Raw genomic sequence first — 15,266 nt, 5'->3', positions numbered from 1 at the left:
TGCCAAGGTCTCTGCAAGATTTTCAAACTTTTACAGTCATTTATGGTGTATGCAATAAAAAAAGAGGTGATATGAGCATGCTCAGTCAATGTGTAATGCAAAGATGTATTTGGTGCCCTTGGCAACTATCAGTGAGACCTGTTTGTCTTTGCAGAACACACCCTTCTCTGCAATGAACCCCTCTGTAACAAAGATTGGCTCTTTACATTTCTAAAGCATTGGCCCCCTCAACAGAGAGGCACACGTGTTCAAACCAGAAAATTTGGTTATTTCTATCTTGTTTTAAATCAAGAGAAAAAAATGTGATAAAAACTGTGGAGCAAGAAAGAAAAAAAATCTTTTTAGATTTTCCTACTTCCCTACTATCTCCTATCATAAAGAAAAAAAATAAGAAATTGATTTCCAAGTTATAGTGTAATCCCTAACTACCCTTTACATAACAGAGATCCACAGAACCTTCCCACTGTGAGAAAATAAAAAGGATTGAGATTATACAGAGACAGCATACCATTTCAGAGTGGATAGGCCCAAAGGGGACAGAAAACAATCTTGAATGTTTTACATGAAAATATTTGGCTAGTTATGTGCATATTTGTTGCTAGATTTTAGTGTTACATTTTTTCAATAAAGAAAATATGCAAGAGGGCTGTTGTTTTACTCTGTAATTGTAGACAGAACCTAAAAGCTTTATTAGAAACCTCATAATCCTTTACCAGTTTTACCAGTTCTCTCTTTTTTTTTTTCAAGGCTATGTGTAGGAGAATGAGGCAGGGAAAGAGAAAGAGACTCATTTCTAAAATTTCCTACTTTGAACTCAATAGGTTTTCTCACCTAGTGCTACAAATTAAGAACAGCTAACTGAAAAGTATTCAGAATCCTACACCTGCCATCTAGTGGGCATAAGAGAAAATGCTAACTCCTAACATCCTGGACTCAGTCTCTAGCTGTTTTCATATTTATAAACCAGGACAAGTCTAAGGGATGAAAAAGAAAAATATAACTTTAAAGCTAAATAAAAGGAAATAAACAATTGCATCAGGGACTTTATAACATAATCTTTCAAATTCACCTCATTTCCTTTTGTTTTCAGTAATCATTAAGGTTATTAATCTTTGCAGAGTTAATCAATTTATTATTGTACTCATTTTTCTTCTGCATATCCTCTTCATGTAGATTTTATGTTGTTTGCTTTCTTTAGGATTAAACTCATTAACAGTTTTAGGTCCAGTTAATAATCATATTAAAAATTCAAAACAGAGCTATTAAGTATCCCCTTCCTTTTTGGACTATTAAAATATCCACACAAGCCATTCCACTTGACAAGACAAAGAGAAAGAGAGAGAAAAGAAAGAAAGAGAAAACAGGAGGAAGGAAGGAAAGAAAGAGAGAATAAAGGGAGGAAGGAAAAAAGGAAAAAATAGAAAGATAGAGTTATAATTATACACTTGCTTTAGATGCCTTGTTACAAGTATTATTATATTCCTTGAAAAATTTACTTCATCAAATATCAAAACACAAGTAGGTTAAAATCTAGTTGTTTATGGAGACAATAACTGCATTTCTTTGAGGTTCACATTATAAAATATTTAGTATATGTAGAGAATTTGCTAAATTAAATAGTCATTAAAAGGTCATGACCACATTTTAATTATAGCTGACTTTTTAGGGAGGGGGAGTGCTTACAGTGTGCTTGGCACTACTGTTTTATGGACTTTTAAGAAGTTAACATATTGAGAACTTACAACAGCCATAGAATATTTGTATTATTAGTACTATGTTATAAGTGGGGAAGCTAAGGATCAGAATTATGAAGCTGGTAAGTGCAGAGAAAAGAGACAAAAAGACCATTATCATGGACAAAACAGATATGAGATACATCCACAAGAAACATTTGTTTGTTTTTTTTAATTTGGTCTGCAAAATATCAGAATCCGCATGAAAAAAATCAGTTAATTGACACTCATTGTAAAAAAAATTAAGTACTAAGGAATATATATGATCATAAGTAAATTACATATTAATTTACTTTATCTGTTTAGTACAGTTTTGGACAGATATCATGCAAACTTTTATCATAGATTTATCCTAGAGTCTAAACCCACTTGTACTTTAATTTCAAGTAAGGGATTTACAAATGCTGTGCCAAACAGTACTGAAAAGCCCTCCAACATGCTGCCAAACATTTAGCCCTGAATTGAACTGTCCCTAAACAAAATGTATATACATTCTAAACATATTTTTCCTCTCTAATTATGCAAAATATTCTCCTCTTTTTCAGGACAGCTACTTTATAATTATGAGCTGACTTAAGAGACAAGAATCTGAGAACATTACAATTAAATGTACTCAAATTCTTCCTATACTGCTGTGCCATGAGAACCAGCTTTCACTTCTAGAAGCATATTCATAATTTTAGAAACTGTAGGGAAATGATCAGTCTTTGACCCAAGGTGATTTGTGCTTTGTTTTTTTCCACCAACAGCATTCGAAATACTAATTATAAGTAGCACTGTATTATGCAGGTATGATTTTAAGAGCAGTGAATGCTTTCCAAAGCTGACAGCAGCTGGCTCAGGATTCCTGCTATGGTTAATCCTCACAAGTGATGTCCCTAGCTGTGTCTTCCTGATCTCTCACATACCTCCAATCAAGATCAGACATCAGATAAAAGCTCCAGACTAGAGCAGTCAGGCCCTTTGTGTCTCTCCTGTGTATCCGTGTAGATCTAAGTGCACCTTCCCCTCTCAGGAAGAAATATTGACGCTCTCACAGGAAGAGCAGATTCAACTCCCATTTAAGGTTAATCTCTCCACCTGTGTTCTTGATCCCGCCCTTCCTGCCTAGGCCTCGCCTTGTCCTATCAATTATTTCTTTTCCTTGTATCTTCAAACTCTCCACCTCCAATGGCTCCTTCCCTGAAGGCTATAAATATGTTCAAGTCCTACCAATAAACAAACAAATTTTTTTTTAAAGGAACAGAATTTGCTTTCTCTCTCTACTCCATTCCCTTTTTTTTTTTTTTCTTTTTCTGATTTTGTTGTTCTTGTTGTTATTGTTTTTGTTATTTTTTCCTTTGCAGCCAAGAATCACTAGTGAGGGTGATTTTACAGTCTCTGTTCACTTTAGCAGCACCTTCCATTCATTCCTCCCCCTACTATAATCTAGCTTTCCTTGACTCCACTCCACAGGCTCTGCTCTTTGAAAGGGCCTTAGTGACCACCTGGTCAGTAATCCAACAAGCACATGTTCAGTTGTTGTTGTACCAGGTTCACCAGAATCTATGGTTAGCCCTCTTAAATGTTACTTTTATCTGCAGATACGTTTTTAATACTTTGTTCCTACCTTTCATAACAATTAATATTTCCTAAGATTTTTTTCTCTTAGACTTCTTTCTCCTCCTTCCAAATATTCTCCCTGGGTGATCCCAGTCACTCTAACAATGTTCTGTACAACAAAATTGGCTGTTGATTCCTAAATTATATTCAAACCCAGAACTGCCTCCCATGTATAAGAACTATAGGAGCTTTGGAGTGCCAACCATATTCTAAATAGTGTCTCTTTTCATGGGCACCACAAACTCAGTATTTCCAAAAGTCTCCTAAGTTCTCCTCCTCTCAAATTTGCTCTTCTTTTTGGATTAATGGCACTATTATTTACCGAGTTTCCAAGGCAGCAATGTAGATGCCACCAGCAGCTGCACATTTTCCACTGCCCTGAGTTAGTATTTCAGTTCACCCTGGCCTGTGGGTTAAAATAAGGGCTTTATTCTTCTCACATGACCAAAAGTCTGCAGGTAAGACAGCTAAAAAATGCAGTCAGTGCTCAAGCTATTTCTATCTCCCTCCATCCTTAGTGTGGGATTCTCATCCTCTTGGTTTGTAACACGCTTCCTTTATTTTTGTCTGCATTTCAGGCAGGAAGGAAAAGGAAGAGCAAAGGGCCAAAGGATCATGCCGACTATCAGAATGGCCTCCCTTTGAACTGTTTCACTTAAAAATGCCAATCAGCTCAGGATTATGCCTGGCTGGCCAGAACTGGATCACAAAGATACCATTTCCAACTACACATTACAAGAAGGTATCTTTCGAAGCCAGATTGCCAAGCAAAATATATTTGGGGTCTTGTTAATAAGTATGTATTCATAAATTGGATTTCACTGAACAGCAAGCCGCCTCAGAACTTGGTGGATTAAAAAACAATAATTATTATATCTCACCCTTCTTTGTGAGTGCAGGTGAGGGTAGGACAATCGTGAGAAGGCTCAACTGACACTGGATTATCTATGGATGGTGGTTTCATGCTCATATCTAGGACCTCAGCTGAGACACTGAGCATCCCTCTCCCCATGTGACCTCTCATCGTCCAGGAGGCAAAGGCTTCTTCCCGCAGTGGTCTCAGGGTTCCCAGAAGCAAGAGAAGGCAAGCCCCAATGCTCTAAGACTTTTTAAACATCTATTTTACATATTTGTAAATGTCACATCAGTCAAAACATTCAAACAGCCAAACCAAGATTCAGGGGGTAGAGGGAAATTCTACTTCCTGATGATAGGATGGCATATTTACAATGTTTACAGGAATGGAAGGAACTTAGGGCCATTTTCTTCCCCTTTACTAGGATAAGAAAGTATAAGAGAATAGGTATTGAGTGGACAATGGTAGTGACTCCCTCATCTCTCATATGATATTTTAACCTTATTTAACCTGTCAGTGTCTTATTCAATAACACTTTTTTAAAAATGTTATACATTCTATGTATCCCCTTAACTGTCTAACTCCTGGCTTCATTTCTTAATTAACTTTCATATTCATGATTGTTAAGCTTTCTTGGCCTTGGATCACTTTGACAATATGGTCAAAATTATGTTCTGTTATGGAGTATTAGTATCCCCTTCAAATTTATATGTTGAAGCCCTAACTCCCAATATGGCTGCATTTGGAGATGGGACCCCTAAGCATGTAAATAAGATTTAGAAAGATCATAAGTGTGGGGTCCTGGTCCAATAAGATTAATGTCTTTATGAGTAGAGAGAAGAGATATGAAAGGGTATTTTCTTTCTCTCTTTCCATGTGCACTCATTGAGAAAATGCCATGTGAGGATATAGAGCAAGGAAGAGAGCTCTCACCAGAGACAGTTTGCCAACACCTAGATCATGAACTTCCAGCTTCTAGAACTGTGAGAAATAATTTTCTGTTCTTTAAGCCACACAGAATGTGGATTTGGTTACAGCAGCTCTAGCTGACTAGTACACAGTCTCTCTCAGAAGAAGTAAACAATTACATAACATACAGGCCTTTATATGTAATGTCAGAGTGACTTTGCACACCTAGAATGCCACCTTCAAACCTTAAAGGCATTCATGATCCCCAAGTTACAAATCACTGCTCCCCAACAATATCCAAGATATTTTCCAAGAACAATATTTACATGGTTTAAATAAATCTTCCCTGAAGTCTTCCCATCAAGACTCCTCCAACAATTAAACAGCTTTTCCCTCTATGATACCTCTATTTTTAAAAACATGCTAATTTATTTTAATGATAAAAGATTTTTCTTTATTTTAAGATGTGTTTTTGCTAGTGGGTTATGAAAGTTTGACAGCTTTTCACTAAGATTTATATGTCAGTGACCATTGTTAGTGTTCATGGTTTATATCTGAAATAAAAGACTCTAGAAGATAAAATAATAAGTTACTGAAGGTGTACTTTCTAATGAAAAAGTATACATACATATAGTAATAATAAAGGTAACATGAAACTATTACACAGCTAGTGACTTTCACATGAAAATTTTCTCTCTCTCTCTCTTTCACACACACACATATACATACAACCTTATATTTAGAACATTTAGCATGTAGGAAAAGAGACAGAAAATTCCAGAGCAAGAAAAAAGGAGATGCATTACTGGAATATGAATATTTTTGGCAGGCCTTCCAAACAGTAAGATAATTAACTATACATTCAAAACAAATGAAAATCCATCAAGAAGGTTCCATGTTTCATAAAACTAAAAATAAAGACATGCCCATATTAGATTATGATATATGTGTATTTACAAAGCTCTTGTAACGTAAGTCCCTTTAAATGGCCAGAAGTTGATATTCCTTTGATTACAGTGGGATTCACTCAAGTTCTTTTCCTCCCTTGGAGAATGGTTTGTAGCTTAGTTAAGTCTTGAGAAATTAGCTTACTGAAACCCACCATGGTCAAAGTGAATACTGCTTCTGTAATATGGGTCAGAGCATTCCAGTTTCTCCACCTGTGAAGCTGGGAGGATCCATTTTTCATTTCTATCTCAGTCATCTTGTAAATCTGGTCACAGCACACAACAAGTGTTTAAAGCATTGTCCACAATTCTGAAAAGCTGATGGCCAAAGGCTAAGATACGACTTGATTAACCCTTTGAGAAACCACACATAATAAAGATGACTCATTCTTCATCACAGATGTTGTCATTATAGCTCAGGTCGAGCTTCTGCAGCTTGGTCAGGTGACCTGCCTATACTGCCAAGGCCTGGAGAGCCATGTCCTCTGTCACTAAGAAAGAGCAGCTGAGCCTCCCTTCGCACTTGAAGGAACATTGAAAGCATTAGTGTTTTCAGAAGCATCTTTAGAGTGTCACCAGCACACGTATTTCAGGGAGGTGAATTGATTTAGTGAGGGCAGTAAAAGTTTCACCTTCTAAAATAGAGCACAGTTTTTAATAATATTTTATTTATTTTTTTTTTTTTTTTTTATTTTTTAGTGTGTGGTTGCCTCTCACTGGCGCCCCCAACTGGGGACCTGATGTGCAACCTAGTCATGTGCCCTGACTGGGAATCGAACCAGCGACATTTGGCTCTCAGGCCGACGCTCAATCCACTGAGCCACAGCAGCCAGGGCTATTTATTTATTTTTAGAGAGAGGGGAAGGAAGGGAGAAAGAGAGGGAGAGAAACATCAATGTGTGGTTGCCTCTCGCACACCCTCAACTGAGGACCTGGCCCACAACGCAGGCATGGACCCTGATAGGGAATCAAACAGGCAGCCCTTTGATTTACAAGCAGGCACTCAATCCACTGAGCCACACCAGCCAGGGCCACAGCTATTGATTAGTAATAGCTTCAATGTTGGTAAAAATTGGAGCCTGCTTTGTAGGTTTCAGAATCTTTTGTTAGAAGATAAACCCAGTTCTTGAAGACTTGAGAGTAAAGATATAATCTGGATCAGTAACCCCACGTAGCCTGCTGTTATTGAGCACTGGTTAAGGTCTGGGACTTCCAGATGCTTCAGTGTGGTCAACTGAACTGGTGAGTCTTCAAACCTCCACTCAGGTCCTTGTTGCCGGAAAGGTCTAGTTTCCTTATCTCAGATATCCAGTAACTGGACACTTTTTATAATCCCTGAGCAATACTGTTTAGGTTATCACTGATGTTTCTGATAATAAAAAGATCAAGTATTTCAAGATTTTGGAGAACAAGTAGCAACTGATCCACAAACACTCTATTTTATGATTTTAAGGCACAATCCACAGCTGCAAATGTTTGTATCTTGCTTGCTTCTGGAATCTTCTGGAGGATCAGAGGCAAGTTTCCTCCCATTTTACTGTTCCAGGACAAATTCAGCTCTTCGAGTTCAGGTATTGCTTAGAGCGCTTCTCCCAGTGTTCCAACAACATCGAAGGTACATCTGCAGCTCCCCAGCTTCAGGATGTTTAACTTGCTGACAAGATGCATTTGCTGGGTGAGTGAATGGAATGTTTGAACCTTGAAATCAACTCCAGGATATAAACAGCTTTTCCAAGTCTCAGAGATAAGGCAGTGAAGCAACCATTTCTCTCATGTTTGTTGTTTATCTGCTATTATTCAGATCTGGACACCTGTTGACAGCATTTTTACCCAGCTTCTGCAGGATCTGCTCATTTTTCTCCATCCTAGAAACCTATTCCATTTCTGAAAGTGAGAGACTTCGCTCTGTTCCTGCCTTCGGGTGCTTAACACAGCAATCCAGTGACCCTTTTCTTACAAACAAGCTTGAGGAATTCAGTGACTTTTTTTTCCATGGCCTGATTGGACTTCTCAGCGCATAGATGGAGTTGTGTTCCTGGATGAAGAGGTAACCTTGTTAGCATTTAGGAGGAGTATCTGCCCTGGCTGGTGGGGCTCAGTGGATTGAGCACCAGCCTGCGAGCCAAGGGATCGTAGGTTTGATTCCCAGTCTGGGGACATATCTGTGTTGCAGGTCATGTCCCCAGTTGGGGGCACACAAGAGGCAACCACACATTGATGTTTCTCTCCTTCTTTCTCCCTCCTTTTCCCTTCTCTCTAAATATAAGAGGAGTGTCTTTGGTGAATGCAACTGCTGGAAACAGGGGGAGGGGAAGCTCACATATTTGCCTTCAAATCAAAAAGATAAAGAAGGGGAAGTATTGCAAGTATTTTCTGTTCAGAAGGTGGCCTTTTTATTTTGTTGATGGTTTATTTTGCTGTGCAGGACCTCATTAGTTTGCTGTAGTCCCACTTGTTTATGTTTCCTTTTGTTGCCCTTGTCTTTAAACTTGAGTCCAAAAAATTATCACAGAGATTGATGTCAAGGAGGTTACAGCCTAGGTTTTCTTCTAGGATTTTTATGATTTAAGGTCTTACATTCAAGTTTTTAATTTATTTTTAGTTAGTTTTTGTGCATGATATAAAACAATAGTCTAATTTCATTTTTTGCATATGGTAGTCCAGTTTTCCCAACACCATTTATTGAAAAGACTCTCCTTTCCCCATTGTATATTCTTGCTTCTGCTGTCATAAATTAATTGACCATACCGGTATGGGTTTATTTCTGTACTCTTTATTCTGTTCCCTTGATCTATGTGTTGGTTTTTATGTCTATACCCCACTGTTTTGATTACTACAGCTTTGTAATTTAGTTTGAAATCAGGGAGTATGATGCTTCTAATGTAGTTCTTCTTTCTCAAGATGGCTTTGGCTAGTCATGTTATTTTCTATTTTCATACAAATTTTAGATTTTTTTGTTGTTCTGTTTGTCTGAAAAATGTCATTGGAATCTTGACAGAGATTGAATTAAATCTGTAAATCTCTTTGTGTAGTATAGACATTTTAGCAATATTCATTCTTCAAAATCCAAGAGCACAGATTATCTTTCCATTTATTTGTGTCTTCAATTTCTTTCAATGATGTATTATAGTCTTCAGTGTTCAGGCTTTTCACCTCCTTGGTTAAATTTATTCTTAGATATTTTATTCTTTTTGGTGCAATGAGATTATTTTCTTAATTTTTCTTTCTGCTAGTTCATTGTTTGTGTGTAGAAAATGCAATAGACTTGTATATTAATTTTGTATCATGAAACCTTACTCCATTTATTATTTTTAATAGTATTTTTAGTGGAGATTTTAGGATTTTTCAAATATAAAATAATGTAGTCTGCAAATAGAGAGTTTTACTTATTCCTTTTCAATTTGGATACCTTTTACTTGTTTTGTTTGCCTAATAATTGCCATAACTAGGACTGCCAATGTTATGTAGAATAAAAATGTTAAGAGTAGACATCCTTGTCCTACTCCTGATCTTAGAGAAAAAGTTCAGTTTTTTTATTTTGTTTTTGTTTTATTGGTATTTTTTGTTGTTGTTGTTGTTGTTGTTTTTTACCATTATGATGTTAGCTTATGTGTTTGTCATACACGACCTTTATTATATTGAGGTATTTTCTTCCTGTACCCATTTCATTGAGAGTTTTTATCATAAATGGATTTTGTATCTTGTCAAATGCTTTTTCTGCATCACTGATATGATCACATGATTTTTATCCTTCATTATTTTAGCATGATATATCATTTGTGATGCTGAACCATCCTTGCACCTCTGGAATAAATCCCACTTGATCATGGTGTATATTCTTTTAAGGTATTGTTTAGTTTGGCTTGCCAGTATGTTTTTAAGGGTTTTGGCAACTATGTTCATCAGGAGTATTATCCTGTAATTTTCTTTCTCTGTTTTGTCTTTGTCTCTTTTTGGTATAAGGTTAATGCTGGCCTCCTAAAATAAATTCAAAAGCATTCCCTTCTCTTTAATTTTCTGGGAGAATTTTAGAAGGATATGTTTTAAATCTTCTTTGAATGTTTGGTCTTGGGCTTTTGTTCATTTAGGGGTTTTTGATTACTGATTCAATCTCCTTACTAGTAATTGGTGTATTCAGATTTTCTATTTCTTCATGATTCAGTCTTAGAAGGTTGTATGTTTCTAGAAACATATCAGTTTCTTCTACATTGTTTAATTTGTTGTGATATCATTGTTCATAATAGTCTCTTATGATCCTTTGTATTTCTTAGGTATTAATTATAACTTCTTTCATTTCTGATTGCATTTTTCTGAGCCTTTATTTTTTTTTTTCTTAGTGAGTCTAGCTAAAGGTTTACCTTTAAAAAAATAAAAACCCAGTCCTTAGTTCTAGTGATCTTTTCTGTTATCCATTTACTCTCTATTTCATTTACTTCCACTCATCATTTCATTTCTTTCCCTCTACTAACTTTAGGCTTTGTTTTTTTCTTCTTTGTCTAGATCCCTTAGGTTGTGAATGCACGGGTGGGCACTATTTTTGTGTTCTTTATCTACCTTGCTAGAATGGGCAGGTGTATCCTTGCCCCATGCTCTCCCACAGCCTCACATGAGTCCACACAGGGGCCGTCCTCTGAGCACCTGGCTCCACAGGACTGGAACAATCAGAGAGACAGTTCTTGGCAGGCTATCACCCCCAGGGCATGGCACAGACAGCAGACTGAAACACACTCCCAAATGAAATGTTTCAGGGACATATTTAGTAAATTGTTGCTTATATTAACTTGGAAGTCAAATTATATACCTAGTTACCTTGAGTGCCAAGAAACACATTCTGAAAGTTGATGTTAAAAGCCATTTTTGTTTCTTTGTTTGTTTGTTTGTTTTTGTTTTTGGTTATGTTTAGCAAGATAGTGCAAGAAAAAAATAATATGATTAAAAAAGTGATTTGGCCCTGGCTAGTGAGGCTCAGTTGGTTAGGCATCATCCCACAAAGCAAAAGGTCACTGGTTCAATTCCTGGTCAGGGCACAGGCGTGGGTTTTGGGCTTGGTCCCCAGTTGGGGTGCATGAGAGAAGCAATGTTTCTCTCACACATCGATGTTTCTCTCCCTCTCTTTCTTCCTACTTCCCTTCTCTCTAAAGATCTAAATAAAATATACTTTTAAAAGGTGATCTGGCTCATATATATGTAAAAATAAAAGAAAATAAAAAACTTTAGGAGATTTGTAGGGCTGAAAATTTTCAATATTTCTTAACTACAAGAATAAGGCATATACCTAGCTCATTTGGTCCCTAGTAGGTGAGGACGGCACCATCTTGGTTGGTAGATGAAGTAGAAATAATCCCTGGAAATGACGTGTATTTCTAGGCCAGGACATTTAGTTGCCTGATATATGTTCCCTTTAAAATGGTGACAGCCTTGTTCCTTCAATCTAGGTTCTGAAGTGAGAACATCACAGAACAGCTGAATAACACACAAAAAGTATCCTGCATTGGGCAAGAAATTAACCTGTGGTGTTTTAAGTCATACAGAGTTTATTATTTGAGCATAATTCAGTCCTGAGTTTCTCAAACCAAATGTGGCTCCAAATTACCTGGAAGATTTGTTAAAACACAGATTGGGGGGCCTCACCTTTTGAGTTTCTGATTCAGTAGGTTTGGGATGGTATCAAAGAATTTATATTTCTATAAAGGTCCCAGGTAATGCTAATGCTTGCTGCTGGTCCATTGACCACACTTTGTGAACCTGATCTACCCAATCTCAACATATACCAATATTAAAATTATTTTGCAGCTTGTATAACTATGAGCATGAAACAGTTTAAGGACAAACATAATGGAGCTCACCTTTCTACACAATGTGTACTCTATTCAGCTCCTAAACAATTGGAAAATTGCTTTTCCCATCAATAGACGAGGGAAATAATCCCATTTTACTCTACAGAGAAGACAATATACTGAGTCAGCAGTCACAGCATATTCAGTGCAAGACAGAATACTTTGGGACCAGGCAAATAGAAAAGCAAGCATCAGGATCTATATTGGTTAGCATTTAGAGAACAGATCTACTCTGGTTAGTTTAAGCAGGAATCAGTTTAGTACACAACATTAAATAGCTTATAAAAATGTTAAGAAAAATGAAGAAACAAATTTTAGGAACTGTGTCTTTCTGTTTACTGCTGTGTCTCTACTCTCTAAGGTAACTTGTACTTAATACATATTTTTTGATTGAACAATGCTAAGAATTCGTGACTTTGATTGTTATCACTCTGCTCATTGTGCCTCATTATCAGCAAACATGTTTATGTTATATTTGAATATAAGCAGAAACTGCTCAGCATGAAATTATTTTGAAATGATTTACTCTTATGCTCACTCTACATCTGTTAGGTGGTAGGTAAGATATGGACTCTGCTTGGTGTTCTGAGAATTAAATTTCTCAAGAGGCAATTTAGAGATGCTGTGCATGACTTTATAGAAGCAACAAATTTCTAGTTTTAACAATGCCATCCTTCAGAGAGACACCCAATAAACCTTGCTTTAAAATTGGCATACTTTTGTTGAACTGTACTTTCAAATAAATCCATTCTATCTTATGTCAATTATACCTCAATGATGTTGATTCCAAAAGCACAGAAAATAGGAACTTTTTGTTTGTTTTCAGGGGTTAGTGGAAATGTTAATATAAAACACATACAAAGATCCTGAAAATTAGTGGAAGTAAAGAATTAAATGCTAGTAAAAGAGACTTACTTTCATTAACAAATTTGTTTAATGAATTGTTTTTCTCTGTTATGGGAACTGAGTCCATGTAACCTAATTTATTTCTTCTCCCTGTACTTCTTATGCATCATATGATACTTTCCTTTTAGAAAAGCAAAATCAAATTTAAGCTAACTTTAGGAGTAAAAGAGCTATTTTTGTAGCTGAATATTAATTTTTTTTTTTAATTTTGAAACCAGGTATCTGAAACCTGAATGATTAAGAAGCCAAGAGTTAAAAGAAAGATCATTGTTATTAGGTCCATTTTTTAAAAGCACTAGACCAATAAATATGGGAAAACCTGCTTACTGAATCCTCTTTATTTGTGTGAGTAAACCTGTTAATTCATGAAAGCATCACATCATACCAAGGACAGTTCTTGTATCAGGCAGTATTTGGTACACATAATGCTAGCTCTCTTCCGTTCTCTGTAAACATCAGCAGAGCACAAATTGGTAATTGTGTGGTAACTATGCAATTAACTCGTGTCACCACTGTACTTTTTCATTAGCATAAGTGTAGTATTACCTTCTCTGTGACCTCAGTGTAAGCGATAACATCCTTAGCTCTTAAAGTGAAAAATAATTAAGTGAGTTTAGTGTTGTGAAGAGTGATGGAGACAGGAGACTTTTTTATCTTACCACATGACACAAAGAGTGAAAATGCACACCTCTCTAAGTTGCGTCATTAGTACACCTCACCTCTTTTTTGCAAGAACAGAAGATTTCTTACTTATGTTTTACTTGCTAAGATAACTTGCAAAGATACCCATTGTTCTCAAATTTTTCTCACGGAGGTCAATGGCTGTGAGAGCCCACTCAATGTGACTGCTTCGTCTGACTTGCCTTGCCTCTGGACAGTACTCATCATGTTAACAAATGCACTTGGTATATCTGCTCTTAAAACACAACCCTGGGAATCCTATGGATTCTCATTTATTAAGTGTCTACTTGAAGTATAAGCAAAAAGCTATTAAAATCACATTTACAGAAAACTATTACATTCAACACTGGTCAAGCTTTTGTGCTTTTGGTTCATGTTCTCTCTGAAAATAAAATTGAAAACAGACTATCTATTCAACGGTGTAGCCTTTCTTGAACTATGAGACATTTGAGAAGGAAACTTGAGCTGGAGAGTGGTGGGCATCTTACTGATTGAAAGCATGGGCTTGAAAATCAGATTCACCTGGATTTGGGTCCATGTGCCCACATTACTGTTCAGAGAAAGCACATAAGAAAGACGTAAGCATTAGGAAATGCTTCCCTGAGAAAATACTTTTTATCTGTGACACAAAAGAGAATTAAGAGTTATCTAGGCACAAAGAAGAACATTTAGACAGACAAAGAAGTTGGCATGTAAAAAGGCACATCCATGTGTTCTAAATGTGCACAGGGTGTGTGTGTGTGTTGTGCTCAAATGTCAAGTGGGGTAGGTGGGGACTGCAAGGTATAGTAGAAGGATTTTAATTAAATGTGTGCTTTTGACAAATTACTCCAGTTGCAGTGTAGTTTGTAGAGAAGATAATCTATTTGGTGGATCATTTAAAAGGCTATTGCAAGACTTTAGGCAAGAAATGAGAGTAGTCTTTATTAGGGTGCTGGCAGTAGAGACTGGAAGAGAGGTACTTCGAGGGCTATTTAGGAACCGAACTGATGGGATTTGGCTATTGGGGAGTGAGGAGAGGGAAGATTGTGGATGCCTCCCAAGTTTTGACTTCTAGAATTAGATGGTTATCACATGGAGGATACTAAAGAAAAACAGATTTGTGTGAGAAAACCTGAGATTTCCCAAGGCAATTTTAGATATCTTAAAAGATCATGAGTCCATATTACCTTGTATCCACTTTTTTAGTAACTTGTATCCGCTTTGTCCCTCTCCACCCATTTTTCTCAGTGAAGCCAGAATCATCTTACAAAAACCAAAATTTGATTACAACAGTTTTCCTCCTGCTAGGAAACTTAAATTATTTCTCATTGCACTTAACATTTTAAGTTACTTTTTTATTTTAACATTTTTATTATATTTTTCCATTACCGTTTTTCTCCTCTATAGCCTCTACCACCTCCACTTACCCTTCTCCCCCTACAATCACCACATTGTACAATCACCACATTGTTGTCTATGCCCATGAGTTCTCTTTTTTCTTTTCTGCTTGATCCCTTCAATCCCTCGCCCCCCACCCCAGAGCTGTAAGCCTGCCCTCTGTCTATGAGATTGTCTCTATTTTGTTTGTTAGTTTAGTTTGTTCATTAGATTCCACATATGAATGAAATCATATGGTACATGTCCTCTCTGATTGGCTTATTTCACTTAACATGACCTGCCTGTTCAGTTTCCTGCTTTTTCTCTTGGCATTAGATTTCTACTATTCTTCTCCTCATTCACTATACATCCTTCACACTGGTCTTCCTTTAGCTTCTTGAAAGGATCATGGGCTGCAACACACATGCTCAACAAT

The 15,266-nt window shown here is 36.6% G+C and overlaps 1 pseudogene; it reads right to left on the bottom strand.

The window, feature by feature from the left end:
• Positions 1-6,188: 6,188 nt before the first annotated feature.
• Positions 6,189-15,266, bottom strand: part of LOC150004534 (leucine-rich repeat-containing protein 31-like) — a 112,522-nt pseudogene continuing 103,444 nt past the window's right edge.

Source organism: Furipterus horrens, unplaced genomic scaffold (genome assembly GCF_987537825.1).
Source record: "Furipterus horrens unplaced genomic scaffold, mFurHor1.1.pri manual_scaffold_7, whole genome shotgun sequence".
NCBI classification, from domain to species: Eukaryota; Metazoa; Chordata; class Mammalia; order Chiroptera; family Furipteridae; genus Furipterus; species Furipterus horrens.
This window is presented reverse-complemented; position numbering and strand designations above follow the sequence as displayed.